This window comes from Pyrgilauda ruficollis, unplaced genomic scaffold (genome assembly GCF_017590135.1).
Source record: "Pyrgilauda ruficollis isolate IOZ18807 unplaced genomic scaffold, ASM1759013v1 scaffold4, whole genome shotgun sequence".
Lineage (NCBI taxonomy): Eukaryota > Metazoa > Chordata > Aves > Passeriformes > Passeridae > Pyrgilauda > Pyrgilauda ruficollis.
In genome coordinates this window covers 13,653,057-13,667,660 of record NW_024525489.1, presented here as the reverse complement: position 1 = coordinate 13,667,660, position 14,604 = coordinate 13,653,057, and the positions used below count along the sequence as shown (strand labels likewise).

General features: G+C 45.3%; 1 long non-coding RNA gene across 1 annotated transcript; it reads left to right on the top strand.

Annotated features, from left to right (window-relative positions):
* The first annotated feature begins 12,980 nt into the window (after positions 1-12,980).
* LOC121358838 lies at positions 12,981-14,137 on the top strand. The gene is made up of 3 exons (XR_005955961.1): positions 12,981-13,034; positions 13,148-13,255; positions 13,900-14,137. It is a non-coding gene; the product is annotated as an uncharacterized LOC121358838 (long non-coding RNA).
* Positions 14,138-14,604: the final 467 nt, after the last annotated feature.

Below are 14,604 nucleotides of genomic sequence, written 5' to 3'. Positions count from 1 at the left end.
TATTGTTCAGTTGGCTCCATCTGACTTGTAATTAGCCTGATAAGGGTTGTGCCTCTTGCAGTCAAGCAACTAACTGCATTAGTTCAGTATCAAAAGAATTTTCAAAGCCTTGACTACCCAGTAGAAATGGCCTACAACATTTTACTTCTTTTTTTCTCATCAGACACTTCGAAGTCAATGTGCAATACAAAAAATTTTCATAGAAGAAAAATCCCGATTTTTTTTTTACAGCAATTTCCATTCTGGATTCTCAAATATGTTATAAATTCAGGCTTTGCAGCACTCCTGGTATGGCCAAAAATTTTTGAATGTAGCTTTGGTTTCCTCTGCCTGGGTTTTCCTGTTCCTTTTGTAGATCAAAGTAATAAAAAAATCACTAGAAGTTGTTGCAGTGTTGACCACAATAGGCATAAAAGGGGGAAGGCTATTCCACGGGTCTCATGGGTTTACTTTGATGCACAAACTTACCCTGGAGCTCCTCTGGATGCATGTGACTTGTGGAGTCATCCTAGCTCCCATGACAGAAACCAGACTTCCTTTCCAGGATGAGCAGCTGAGCTGATGAAGCAAGCAAATAGAGGATAGTGAAGGTAGAAGCAGCAGACTAGAGAGCAAGAAGCCCACCCAAGCTGTGCTGAAAGGTTTTTTTTTGTTGTTGTTGTTTTTTGTTGTTATTGTTGTTTTTTTTTTTTTTTTTTGTTTTTTTTTTTTTTTTTTTTTTTTTGTTTTTTTTTTTTTTTTTTTTTTTTTTTGGTTTTTTTTTTTTTTTTTTTGTATAATGGTCATGGAAAAGAAATATTTTTCTCCCAGTACAGAGCCTACAAATGAATAAGGGGATGACATTGATAACAAGGCAAAATCTTGTCTCTGTTGAAAATACGTGAGTTTATGCAGATTTTTTTTTTTTCATATAAGAAATAAAAGTTGGGCAGACTTTATTTTATTTTTTCTCAAAAAAAGTACTGCTCTGAAATGCTAAGAATCTTCAGTGGATTTTTTTTTATGCAATTGACAGCCTGACCTGTGCAAATACTGTGTGCTCTGTGGTTTAGGAGGCTGGTGGCAAAATTGGTGCAGAATCTGCTGAACTCCTGTAGGTTTTGCCGAGTGTAGCATTCCAAATTCCTACAAGTATTGATGTGAAATATTTGGGTGTTTTGTTTGCTTGTGCTTTTGTTAAGGAGCTGCTGCTGAATCTAAAATAATTTGCTTATGTAGCTTGAATGTATTAATCTCCATTTTGATAGCAAAATTCGCTGTGGGATAGCATGCCTGTTAGGAATCCCCCAGGAAGAAAAGAAACCGTGTCTGCATGTAATAGTAAAGGTTCTACAAAAGGTTAAATTGTGCAGAGCTATGGGAGTTTCTAGAATGAGCTGCACATTATTAGTGGCAGGTCTTAGAGTAGAAACTAATGCAGGAACCAGTTGACTTATTTAAAGAGTATTTTATGTCAGGACAAAAATGTGCTGTTCTGTGACTCAAGGCAGAATTCCTTCACAGACTGATTCATTATATCCATGGTCTGATATGGTCTGCTTGTTTGTCACAATTAAGTAATAATTTATTCTACCTCCTGAGGAGTGAAATTTGGCTGCTGTGTGTAAAACACTGACTCACCAGTATTTGGAAAACAAAGTAGATGTTTTCTGTGTTTTGTTGCCCATCAAAGTCAGTGAATTATGTTTTGGCTATTCCATGGCAACCACTTCACTGCAGTGTGAATTAATATTGCAGCTCCAGGAGTTTGATGTTAAAATTGGTTCTCGCCAGAGATCTTAAGTAGGAGTATTGTTTTGAATAGTATCATGACACAACCATCTTAGAAACTCCTTGAACACATTCATAGTTCAATTTTTTTTTTCTGAAACTAAGACCACTGCATCTTCCACTTAGTTGCAGAGCACGATATAAAAACTCCTTATCCAATCCAGTCTACAAAAGAATGTATTTTCATGCTTTAGATAATTTCAGTCAATCTTGGAAAATGTAGCTATACAACATACAAAAGTGACAACTCCAACACTCACACACAATATGAGCTGTTGAGAATCACTGTTATATTTACCAACATTTCCATATCCCTGTCAGCCAGTTCTGCACAACTGTTGTCCTCATCATAGTCAGCAGCACCAACAGAGATTCCTCTCCTCTCCCCAGCTCGTCCCCGGGGGTGATTCTTCTCCAGTTTTACCCTGGCGTGGCTTCAGCGGGAAGCATTCCTCATCCCTCATCTTTGGGAAGAGGGGGAGGTTGCATCTTCCTTCCTCCAGCTGGAATCATGTATTCAGGTTGCCAGCCCAGCTACCTGAGAGAATGCCAGTAGTGACTGTGTCTACTACAGAATCTACAAGGTTTCTTCCAAACTTTGGGTTGCTTGCCTGTCTTCTGGTGTACAATTCAATGGCTCTCATTTCAGAATTTATCTTCCACCCTGGATATACATCCAGAAGTAGTTTTTAAATTTGCTATTAGAATGCTTGGGGTACATCTTTCTCTTGTAACTTTGCACATAAAACTTTAGTTACAAGTCTCAGAAGCTTTTCAAACCTGCTGTATTAAAAAACATCATGCTGTGAGCAAGAGTGGCTCCAGTCTTAACAGAGAGCCCCACTGGGAAGAGAGGAACCTAAGGCAGAGGTTAAATACTTCATGTAGGGACCTGCAGGGAGCATGTGCAGTCAAGGGGAAGCACTATGTCCAAATGTCACAGCCATACCATTAAAATTGCAGGACCATCTGTAATCTACTTGTTTTGCTAAATAATAATAAACCACTAAAAAATAGCCTAATCTTGGTTTTGAACTTTAAAGGACTTAACACGCTGAAAGAGAATTCTTTTTCCAGGATGAAGTCTGTACTGCTTTTGAGAACCAAGGAAGGCCATTCCAGTAAACTTTTTAAACTAGGTGGTATTTCTACTTACAGACTGGGCAAAGACCAAGGCTGCAATGTGAGTTTACCTTTCCTGGTCCATGCAGTGAGGTTACAGACTTAGACAAATTATAGAATGAAGATCAGGAAAGGCAAATCTTGCAGTACAGTCATGTGTGCTGTCAGCTTGGGCTCCCTTTGCCTTGCTAAGCTGGTGGGAACAAGACCCTCTGCCTCACTAGGCCTGGCTTTGTGATTGTTCCTCTTTACTTCAAGGGGCATGGGGAGCAGTCTCACAGGTGTCAGCCTTGTGAGTGCATTTTGGAGTGCTGTTTGAGCCAGGGTATGAGCAATGCTGCAGTTGATTAAATACGCAACAAAATGGAGTGGTGTCTTGGGAGACTAAGAACTGGACAGAGGAGAGGATCTGTCAACAAATCACTTGGAAACTTGTGCCCCTGCACACCTGAGCCACCATCCTGAGTGCTGCTGCACTTTGCTAAATTAGACTGTAGTACCTGCTGGTCCTCAGGTTGCATTCTCCTCAAGTTACTCCTAGATCTGAGTGTAGGAGCATCTCCTAACTGGTGAAGTTTAAAGAAAGTCAAAGGGTGAGAAAATAAAAAAGATCTGACATGGGAGGGAGCCCAGGGTTGGGTCTTAAAGGGTAAATCTTTTTCTGATGTCTTACTGGACATACTCTCCAGGGCATCTTACTAGCTGTAGACAGAAAGTAAAGCTTTCTTTAACCTTTCTGGAATTAGAAGCATTGGTGTAATTTGAGTCTGGATTTTTTTATGCACCCTTCTGTCATATGAGCTACAACGTACATCTCAGCACTGGAATAGGGAGACCTCAGGAAAAAAAAGGTGGGGCAGGGAAGAAGGAAGAGCTGTGCTTTCTTCTGAGACACAGAGTCCTAGAGCCAGGAGAGACCATGAGGTTCTGGGATAGGAGGAGGATTTCTACCTTTAGTGACAGAGACCCTTATTGAGACCTCATAACTGTGTTAAACTGCTCCAGTGTTTCACCCTTGGGCAATTTCTCCTACCAGCCATTTAGATCTCTCCTCAGCCAGTACAGGCTTTGCTGTTTTGTGGGCTGTTTGCTATGGACAGAGAGGACAGGTGATTGCCTTTTTTCCCTGCAGCACTCTTTTGTGTCCCAGTTTTTTCCTCAGCCTAATCAATTCTCTGAGGCTCTGCTTGGAGGTCACTTTTAGAGATGTCCAAGGTGGTGCGTTTAGTTTATTTTTTTTCTGTCCCTGGGGACCTGAAAATGGTCACAGTTTGTTCACTGATGTTTGCATGTGAGTGTAAGGGATGGATGACATCAAGTATCTTATATCAGGAAATCTAATTATGGATTGTGATATGATGTTTTCCAGCTTTTCAATGTCATAGTTTTGCTGATTCATAATCCAGTCCATTTTGCATCTGCTTTATTGATTTTTTTTTTTTTTTTTTTTTTTTTTTTTAGTGGAAACTTGCCCACAGCCCTAGTGCATTGTGGCCTATTTTTCTCAGACCATTTCTCTAATTTGTTAAAATAATTTTGAACTCTTAGCCTGTTTTCTAATGTACTTTTACCTCCTTTCAGCTTTGCATCACCTGCACATTTACTAAGGACATTCTTTTTACCATTGCTGACTTCACTGATTAAAAATTTGAATTGCATGAAACAGGACCCATTCACTGAGCTGCTTGTTTGAAGGTGAATCACTTTCTAGGTGTGATTTGTTTGTTTGTTTGTTGCCTGACCAATTCTGCACCTACTCCAAAGCAGTTTCATCTAACCACATTCCTTTGTTGGCTTATGAAAACATCCTACAAGTCTGAATATGTCACTTTTTGAGCTGATACCGACAGTTTTGCCAATGCTGTCAAAAAAAAAAATATCCTGATCTTTGCTTTGTGGTTGCTGAGCCTTGTGCCAAACCGGTTTGCTTTGCTCATCTAGAGGTGGTGCCTGCTGCTTCCCATGAGAGGAAAGGTTGGGTTTGCCTGTTGGATGAAGAATTGGGAGGCAAATAAACAATATTTTCATTAATTTCTAGCTAATCATAGCTAACTACTAAGTCTAGGGTGATCTTAGATAATTGGCTGTAGTTAGATGATTTTTTTCTTTTTGTGTGCAAGCACTTTGAACATACTTGCTCAGTCAACCACAGTTCATTAATTAATATGGATGACAGCTCTGTGTACTGAATCATTAAGAAGAAATTCCAAAAGGGACATACATCTCATTGGCACCAAGCAGCCTCCAGAGCAGGAAGGAAAGGGGTCTCTTCATGCCGACTGCTTTGCTCCCTCCAGGCTCTGGCCATTCCTGCAGGAGCCCAGTTCAGCTCTCATCCAGAAACAGGTGATGATGGTCAGATTCAGCCCTGGCATTTAGCAACCTTTCCTGTTTTCTCCTTTCAGAGAAAATTATATCAACGTGGTAATCTTGGTGCAGGTGGAGTCTTCTCCCTGGAAGAGCAGCCTGCCAGCTGTGGGGCTGCACAGGATATGAGAGCCAGGGACAGAGGGCATGTGCTCGAGCTGGCCCTGGACTCGGCGAGTTAGAAGAACAATTCTCAAATTCAACACAGTTAAATAAAGAAGTCGGCAGAGGGGTTTTTTGTAGTTATTCTTAGGGGCAGAGCTGGAATTTAAAAGGTTGTGACAGTACTCCTACTGACAGCCATGGTCTGTGCCCAGCAGCAGGTGAGTGGGAGATTCCAGGAATCCAACCCATTTCCAATATCCTTTTCTTTCTCAAATAAAGAAAAAGAATTGAGAAAATTTGCCTCTCCTGCCAACTTACCCGCCCTGCCCTGAAGTTTCCCAACAGCGTTCTTGCATTGGATGTCAGCTCAACATTTCCCTCCATCCGCTGCCCCGTGCGAGGGCTGTTCGGGGCGGCCGGAGCCCATCCGAGCGCTGCCGCCCGGCCCGGCCCGGCCGTGCCCGCACCCCGAGGGAGACGCATCTGAGCCCTGCTCGGGCTGCGCTTGCCGGAAGAAACCTAACAATTCTTATTTACCAAATTGACAAAATCCTATCATTGCAATTAAGGGGATATGTAATTAACTGTGTCTTAATTACAGCAGCTGCCACTTCATCTGAATGCAGCAATTTGCGGAGAAACCGGGGGAGATGCTTTAAATTCGTGTGTGTAAACAGCGGGAGCGCAAACAGAGCGGCGTGCGCGGCTCCCGAGGGCGCGGTGCCGGTCCCGGGGGCACGGGCGAAGGCCGAGGCTCCCCGGCTGCCAGCCTACCTGGCCCTGGCGGCCTCTGGAAACCCCTCGGGAGGCACAGAGCTTCAGGAAACCCTGCCGCAAGCCCATCGCCCCGGGCTTGTACCTCGAGGCGCAGGGCTGAGCCCAGCGCCGCAATCCCGCCTGGCAGAGGAAGGCTTTGCAGAGCCTCTCCTGACTCCTGACTCTGCGGGAGCAGCAGCCCCCGCTGCGTGTGCTGAGGGCAGCGGGCCAGGTGAATTTCGCTTGGTCTCTGGCCGTGCACTTTGCTGGCTTCATCGCTGTGGGCCGGCAGTGGCACCTCTGCCAGCCTGTGTCCCCTGTCCCCTCTGGCTGCTCGGCCGGGCTGACCCCGCCTGGCTCCCGCAGGTCTGCGCGGTATTTGGAAAGCCTCTGCATCCTTTGCTGCTGCAGCCTCCCGTGGCTTTGTGATGCAGGCTCCCGTGGGTCACTTCCTGGGAGCTGCTGTGGACTTCCCAGTGTGGCAGTTTTCCCTGCTGAGGTACCCAGACGGTCAGGGTGTTTGCAGGTTCACTTGGGTCTCACAAACCACTTGGGTTTTGCCGCCTTTCCAGCCCACCTCAGTGGTTGCCGGCTCCTGCTTCCTGCCTGTAACCAGAACCTGGTGACTGGCTGTGCTGGCTTAGGGTGATGAGCTGGGACAGAGTGGATGTGGTTTTGGATGTGGTTTTCCATATGTGGAGGTGCAGCGTGGATTTCCCTGCACTTCCCAGGCAAGAGCCACAGGTGCTCAGGAGGTAAGAAGAGGGTGGTGTCCTGCTGGAATCACTTCCCAGCTCTGCTCCCCAGATGTGACTGATCCTGGGGACCAGGAGGAGAAGCCGTGTTATCCCTCCGTGCCTCAGTTTACTCCTGTCAGCACAGAGCACCTGTGCCTCAGGTACAGCTCACAAACACCGAGCTAAGCCCAGAAGCATTAATTGCTGAGCTACAGCTTGGAAAGAGCCTTCCTTGCACACCCCCTCTGCCACTGCTAATAAATGGGCTTGATGTGACAAAGGCTAAGGACTGCGCCTGCTCAAGTTGGCAGACATCACTGGGGCTTCATCATTCAGCTGCATTGATTTGTCCTGTATATTTCACATGTGAAATACAGCTGCTCTCTATGTGCTGTCAAGTCAGCACAGGAAGGATATCCTGCTTGGTGCTAGCAACATTCCTCTGGTTTCCTAACTGAAACCTAAACTCTTTTCTTAGTGTTTCAGTAATGGGCATCATCACAAAGACTGGGTGATTAACACATGCATCAAGAATTTGAAAGCACGGGACGACATCCTGTCACTATTTAAATGATGGCACAACCTCCATGGCTGCTGGTGTAACCAGAATTTCAGTGGCTGGCACTACTCATCTCTCACAAACTCTCTACACATCGCTCTGGGGGCCTCTGTGCTGCAGTCAATCGCTCTTGGAGAAAAAGGCACAGTTAAACTTGTTAAAACTTGTCCATGTTAATCTCTTAAAAAACACTTAGTCATTTTAGATTTCCATGCTGAATCAGGCTTCATGGAAACCTAATGTTTGTCTCTCTGTCTTCTATGGGATGGAGCACACGACCCGCATGGTGTTTACAATACCAGTTACATTTGCATGGATACGCCGCCTTTGTTCCATCAACCTTCATGTTTTGCTGCCCACCTTTGGAAAGGTAAAAGGATATTCTCACTCAGTTATTTCCTTGGAACTTGTCTGTGGTGTAACAGGTTGTGACTTGGGTACAGTCTTAGTAGGAGAAATTAAAAAAAATAGAAGAAAACAAAGCAGCCTTTCAATTTTTTTTTTTTTTTAAAGGTGGAGTGCCTAGGCAGGAGTGATGTAATTTTCACAGTCGTAGACAACTTCAGCTTTCACTGATGTGTTTGTGGGCTCCAGTATGGGTGCCAGCAGTCTGGCTTTTGGTAACAGGATTTGGAAATGCCACCCAAAGGTTCCATTGTCATCCAAGTGACCTTAGCAATGATCACAAAAGTAATGCAGAAAACCAGACACCAGAAAAATATCTTTTCTCCGTGTTCCCTGTTTGATAAGTGCATGGTTTTATCCCAACCTGCTGACACTACCATCCTCATAAGACGCATAAATACTGTCAGCACAGGCACCTACTGAAGGCTTCCCTCGACCCTGCCAGAGGCTAAGTGAATTATGTTCACGCTCCTGCATGTAAACCTGGAGAGACAAACCTGTGGTTGGTTACATTCAGGCACTTCATATTTGAGTACCAGTCATGCTCAAAAAAAAGTTAAAATTTTTTTTAACATCAAGGTGCTTGACAACAGTGAATGTCCCATACCCAGGAAGTGGTGTGGCAACACTGCTGATCTGTGAAAGCCCTCCTACCCCTGTCCCTGCTGTCTCAGTAGCTGAGATCTCTGGATCAGAGGGACTTGCTGGTTTTTGCTACTGCACCTGCCCAACCCACAGCATCTCTGTTCCCCAAAGGCTGGTCCCTCTCTGCAGGAGGCAGGCAGGGGCTGCTGGCTCTATCAGATCACAGATTGTGAACAAAGGACTCTGAGGAACTGGAATGAGATCACCAAATCCATTTGATTTATTTGGGATTTGAGCCTAGGTCTTCTGGGTGAAAGTGAGTGCATTAACCCACTGTGGGAGTTAATTCCTTGCCTAGTCATTATTCAGGCATCATTAAAGTATGCATTATGCTGGAGGTCAAATCAGATTACTCTAAAGAATTTGGAATGGGAAAAATGCTGGGGTTTTTTCATCAGCCTAAGTGTTTGGTTATCTCAGTGTTTAGCTATTTATATTGTGCCTGTCACTGTGGCATGTCACTCTATAAACAAAGGGATGCTCCAAATCTCTTATTATTTTAATGGCATTAATGTTCCTCATCTGGGGAAAAAAAATTATTTCCCTCTGGAAGATAACAGAGTAAGTGGTTTAACACAAACATGGCTCTGGGAAAACTCAGAGGCTCACCCAGGCAGAACATCCCAGAGCTCTGCAGTGGGACCGTCACCCTGGCACACCTGGAGATGCTCTGTCACCCCACAACGCCAGGGACAAGCACCCACCATTGCAGGAAGGGCTGACCTGCAACAGCAAAAGTGAAGGAGGGTGCCAGCCTGGCTCTGACCCCCAGAGAGGAAGAGGAGCAGCACTGTGTGGCTCTCAGCTCTCATTCATGAGCGTAGCTTTGGCGCAGAGCTCTCCTTGGGAGGCGGGAGGTGGTGCCTTGTTCAAATCACACCCTCTGGCACCAGGGTGGAGAAGCAACACATGCGCTGGATCGAGGAGCATTCTTTTCTTGGCGATTCCTAAAGATACAGCTTGGATCTTTGATCCAGAGATGTAATCCAGACATATGCTGCCCTTATCACAGAACGGAAAGATGCTGGGATAGTAGCTCCCTGCTGGAGGGGGATCAGTGAGGCAGAAGCAGGAGCAAAGGAAGGGTGCAAGAAGTCATCTCCCACCCCAGAGAAACCTGCCTGGCTTTCTGGTTGTGGCAGCAAGGGGAAAGGACCCAGGAACTGGAAGCAACTTGAAAACCAGGGTGAACTAGTCTGTTACTGTAAAATAAGATGATGGTCCCCTTGGGGACACACAGTGGCTGGGAGGGAAGTCTAAACATTGAGACTATTTTAGTGCTGAGAGACACGGGTCATAATCTCGGTGTCTGGCACACTTCTGTGAGGAGGAGAGGAAGGGTGAGAGCACCAGCTGGCTGCATTGGGGATGACAGGCAAAGGATTCTTCTAAGGCTGAAAGAGGCTTCCACAAATTTGCATCTGTGGGGCTTTTATTTAACCTTGTTTCATGTCTTGCTTCAAGACAATCATCCTGTTAGCTCCCTCCAGAGGAATCCCAAGCTTTCTGCCCAGTTTGATGAAGGTGATGGTCTCAAAGATGTTCAGTCCCTGCAGCTTGGTTCCTTTGTCTGAATGGGTACCTGAGAAGAAAACAGAAACCCAGACCTGCAGGACCTCAGGAGGTCATTAGCATGTGCCATGAAGGAAAGGAGATTTACAAGCAATGAAGCAGCAGATATCTGCCTTCTGCAGCACAAAATGGACAAATTGCTAAAGGGAGCACATTAGACACGAGGTAACCCAGGAGCAGGACACGCAGTTGCAGATCCAACCTGCAGAATTTCATCTGCCTAGCAGCATTTATTTGTAATTAGTTTCAAACTGAATCTGAAATTCCCATGAGTTTCTCCATCCAGGGACTGAAACATGTTTGTGTACTTTGCAATTGGCAGGATGGAGTTTAGGGGACATGAGGAGATGTCCTGAACTGCACTGAATGGCAGTCAGCATGGGAGAGCAGGGTGGAAAGGTGTGCAAACCTGAAAGGAGGAGGGTTCTCCTGTCACCTTCACCTCTTCATGTGCAAGGGGCTCAGAGAGGCTGAAAATCCTCTTCAGACACTTCCAGTCCCAGTGGCTATGAATCAGATACAGAGGTGAAATAACATATATCCAAAATGACTTGTTTCCTGGCCAGTAGCACTGGGACAAGAGTTCATTAAATGGCAGATGAGGATCCAAGCCATGTAATTCGTGTTTCAATCTGGCATGAATGAAGGCTTTGTTCGTTAAAGGAGGGATACAAATTGCTGCTTCTGTTTCTAAATATCCTGGTGCAGGCCTTGACTTTGCCCTGCAGCAAGAGATCCTGGAAGCACAGTGTAAGATCAGCTAGCTAAGGAGGAAATTACTTCGTGCATGGAGTCCCAGTGGTCAAAAGCACTTTGTGCCACGTCAGGGATGGCTCTTCTCTTGCATGCTCTTGGACTTCAACCAAGGCAGATCTGTGCCCTCATTGGGAACAAGAACCATCTATCATCTGTGTATTTCTGTACATTGAAACATGAAAACTGGGGGCCAGTTTTAGTGCCAGCCATTCAGGTAGTGGGGCAATCTGGAAAAATGCCCCTATGGCTGCTTTTGCCTTCATCCCCATATATGAGGAGCTTGGACCAGTTCCTCATTGCCTACACCTTTACTGACCTAGCGGTCTTACACCTCCAGCACAACACTGGCAGGATAATGCCTGGAGTCTCCAGACCTAGTAACTTCTTCCTTGTGGCATGTGATGGCATTTGGGACTGACTTTCCATAGGTTCTGGGACAGGAGGCTCATGAACCAACGCCCCTCTTTGGGGCAGGACCCCGACACACAAATACCTGCTGATCAGCACGGCTTTGTTCTTCCAGCAGCAAGGATTCATTCTACAAGATGAATTGGAGTGACTACACTCCTATATTGTTGGGCCTGCCTGCTCCAGTCTGGCAGCTTGACAGGGGCCTGAATTTGGCAATAGTCAGCCTGTAGTGACTGCAGGAGGGTGGGAATGGGAGATGATGCCCCATCCTTCCATAGGGATGAGGCTGCCTGGGAGGAACCTAAATACACTAGATAGTGACTGGGTGGACCAGTGGGTAAGTTAAAACAGAAGCCTGCTGACAGTCTTCCCTGAACCATTGGACTGGTTTTGTTTTCAGTGTTAAAGAAATATTACAAAAATATTGCACTGGGCATTGGTAATTTAACCCTTGAGGGAGCCCACTGAACACCTTCTTGGATGACTGTGATGTTTACCTCTAGTTCTGCAGTGGTAGCAGTATCCTCTGATATCTTTTAAAAGACAACTGGGGCAGAAGTGATGCTCATGCTGAGAAATAGGTCAAACGTGATGCGACACCTTGTCTGTTCAGCTGTAAACCCCATCACTGCTCCTCGGCCTCTGTATTGATTATCTGGTGGGTTTAAAATGCTGCTGAAACCTCTGCCTGTCGCCTCATATCATTGCATCAAGGAGCAGGCATGGCCCTGTGTCCTTTCAGCTCAAAGGATCTAATTATTGTATCTCATTTCTGTAACCCAGGAAAAGAGAGAGGGCCATCTTAATGCACAGATGGCCTGAGATTTACGTCAGGAGCCATGGGATTAGGGACTGTCCCAGCAGAGAAAGCTCACCGGCCTTTCTTTTATTGAGCTGTCTGCAAATGATGTGGAGTCAAAATCCCAGCCACCAGTGGCCATTAAACATCCAGTGGTGCTTTCTGCAGGACTAACACCCACATCCTGAGCACATTCAAGGTGGGGAGTGTGTGTGTGTGCAGGCGGAAATACACCCCAGCTTCCTAAATCCCACTTCCTGATTACATTGCAAGAAAGAGGCATTATCTCCCTCCTGCCCTGAGTTTTCCAATAATGTTATTAAACTGTAGGAAATCAACCAGTTTCTGCATGTTGTCCCAGAGCTGGGAATTTTTCCACTGCGAATTCAGAAGATCCAAATGTGTCATTCTGGTTTGTGAAGTGCCTGGGAACGGCGCTTACCACCTTGAGAAGAAATCCTTAGTTGAGCAGGCATTTTAATGAGGTTGTAAAATGTCCCAGAGTATGCTAAAAAAACATTAATGCACTTCTAGGTTTCACCTTAAATAATTTCATTCATATGAGAGACTAAAACATCCATCTAGAAGCTGAGCTGTTGGGGGAGGAGGCTTGGTTCTGACAATAGCAATGATGCAGCCGTGTCATGAGTAGGTGCTTCGTAGTACAGGGTGGAAATGTCTGGAAGAGATACCACACTCAGGCTTGTTCTTCCCCTAATTGCCTGACTTTTATCGAGGAATAGACAAAACGAGCACTTAAAATTAGACTCTGAGGGCTCTTGCTTAAATGAAGAGACTGTCAATATTTGCAGAGCGATGCTTGGGCTCACCCAGACGGTATCCGAGTACATGGCACTTGAATGGCTGAATACGTGGAGCACTCTCTTCCCTTTCTCTGTTTAATGAAAAACAAAATGGGGAGAGCCTGATTTTGTTTTTCAGGTTCATTGTGTTCATGTTTTTTCCAGATTCTCACCAACTTGGTCTTAACTTCTCAGAAGCTACTTCAAACAGCAGACTCGGCACAATGGTACGCACAGGACTAACACTATATGAAACACAAAACAAAAGGGGGAAAAAAGACTCCCCCTAAATGCTGTAAGTTTCTGCTTCTCTAATCTCCTGTTTTCTCTGGATTGTCAGATGAAATACTCAGAGCAGACATTGACTGGTTCTGGAAGCAGAGCGGGAGTGCATTGCCTGAAGGCTGAATTGAATTGTAACACAGCGTGATCTTGCCAGGATGGCTAGGTAAAGCATCCCACACAACACCCTCGTTTCTTGAACTTTTATCACTAAGAAATCATCATTTTGAAGCTGATGGGCATTTACATCCCAGGTGGCTGGCATCTCTTTGTGAATTTTTTATTTTACTTTGCTAGAATAGCAAAGGTATCTCTTTGTGAATTTTTTATTTTACTTTGCTAGAATATCAAGAGCCTGGTCTGGAGCAATTTCATGCTTCTCAGGTTAGGCCAGACTCTGTAGAATCTGTATTGTTACAAGCTCAAAGCATCCACAGTGAAGGCTTCTGCCCTCTAATCTTTGTGTGCTCAAAGCATTTCTCATCCATCCCTGACCTCTGATCTTGTATCTCTGCCTTTTGCAGGCAGTCAGTTGTCCTCCCTCCGAAAGCCTTCCCTGTCTCTGTCTCCCAGTGACGTGGGGCTGATTCCCACAGCAGGGAATAGAAAGTCTTGTGTGTCTGTTTCCCTGCCCACTGCATCTGTCACCCTGCATGGGCGTTGTTGGGTCCCTGTGCTGGGAGCAGCACGGGTGTGGTTCCTGCAACAGCACTTCCCACCTCCTTCATCTAGACCTACATTTAATAAATGTCTTGTAAGCCTCTGAGTACTTTATAAAGAAGGCTGAACGTTTTTATCTTCCTTCTACAGCTCAGATGCTTGCTAAAAGCCCCATCACATGAGGACCCAATTTTCTATTTTCCTGAACTGATGTCCTGGCCATGGCACCATGATGCAGTCACCAGCAAGATCCCCATTTCTTCCACAGCAGGTTCCTGAAAGTGCAAAGATGTTCTCCATCCTGGGAGTACTCGCTGACCTATCCCTGAGGTCAGGGCATACAATTCCAACCCTGATTTCCTGGAACAAACCATCCATAAAAGCAGAAGTATCTGACAAATTTGGTCTGGCACAGGCTGTTCATTGCAAATCTTAATGCAAATAAGAGAAATGTCAGTGCTAAAAGAAAAAGAGTATTTAGGAAAAAAAAAAATCTTGTGCTGTTTTGTGGCATTTGTGCATAAAATAATGAGGCCAAATATATCACCATTGGATTTGAGCCAGATAAGTTCATAACGTCTAATCCAGCTGGTGGATCATGACTCCCTTCATTATTTAAAGCAATGCTGTGGGAAAAGACACACAGCAAAGCTAACAAGATGGTGCTTGAGCTGCCATATTCCTGGCAGCCGAACAAATGCAGCGTGCGTTTTCTCACACCAGCAGGGAGAGGAAAGGAAAACGTGGAGCTAACAAGGAGCCCAGCATTCCCTCACGACGCAGGCTGAGCCTCACCCACTGCTATCTCCCCTGCAGTCTGGCTCTGTTCACCTCCAGTGATGGCATTCCCCTGCT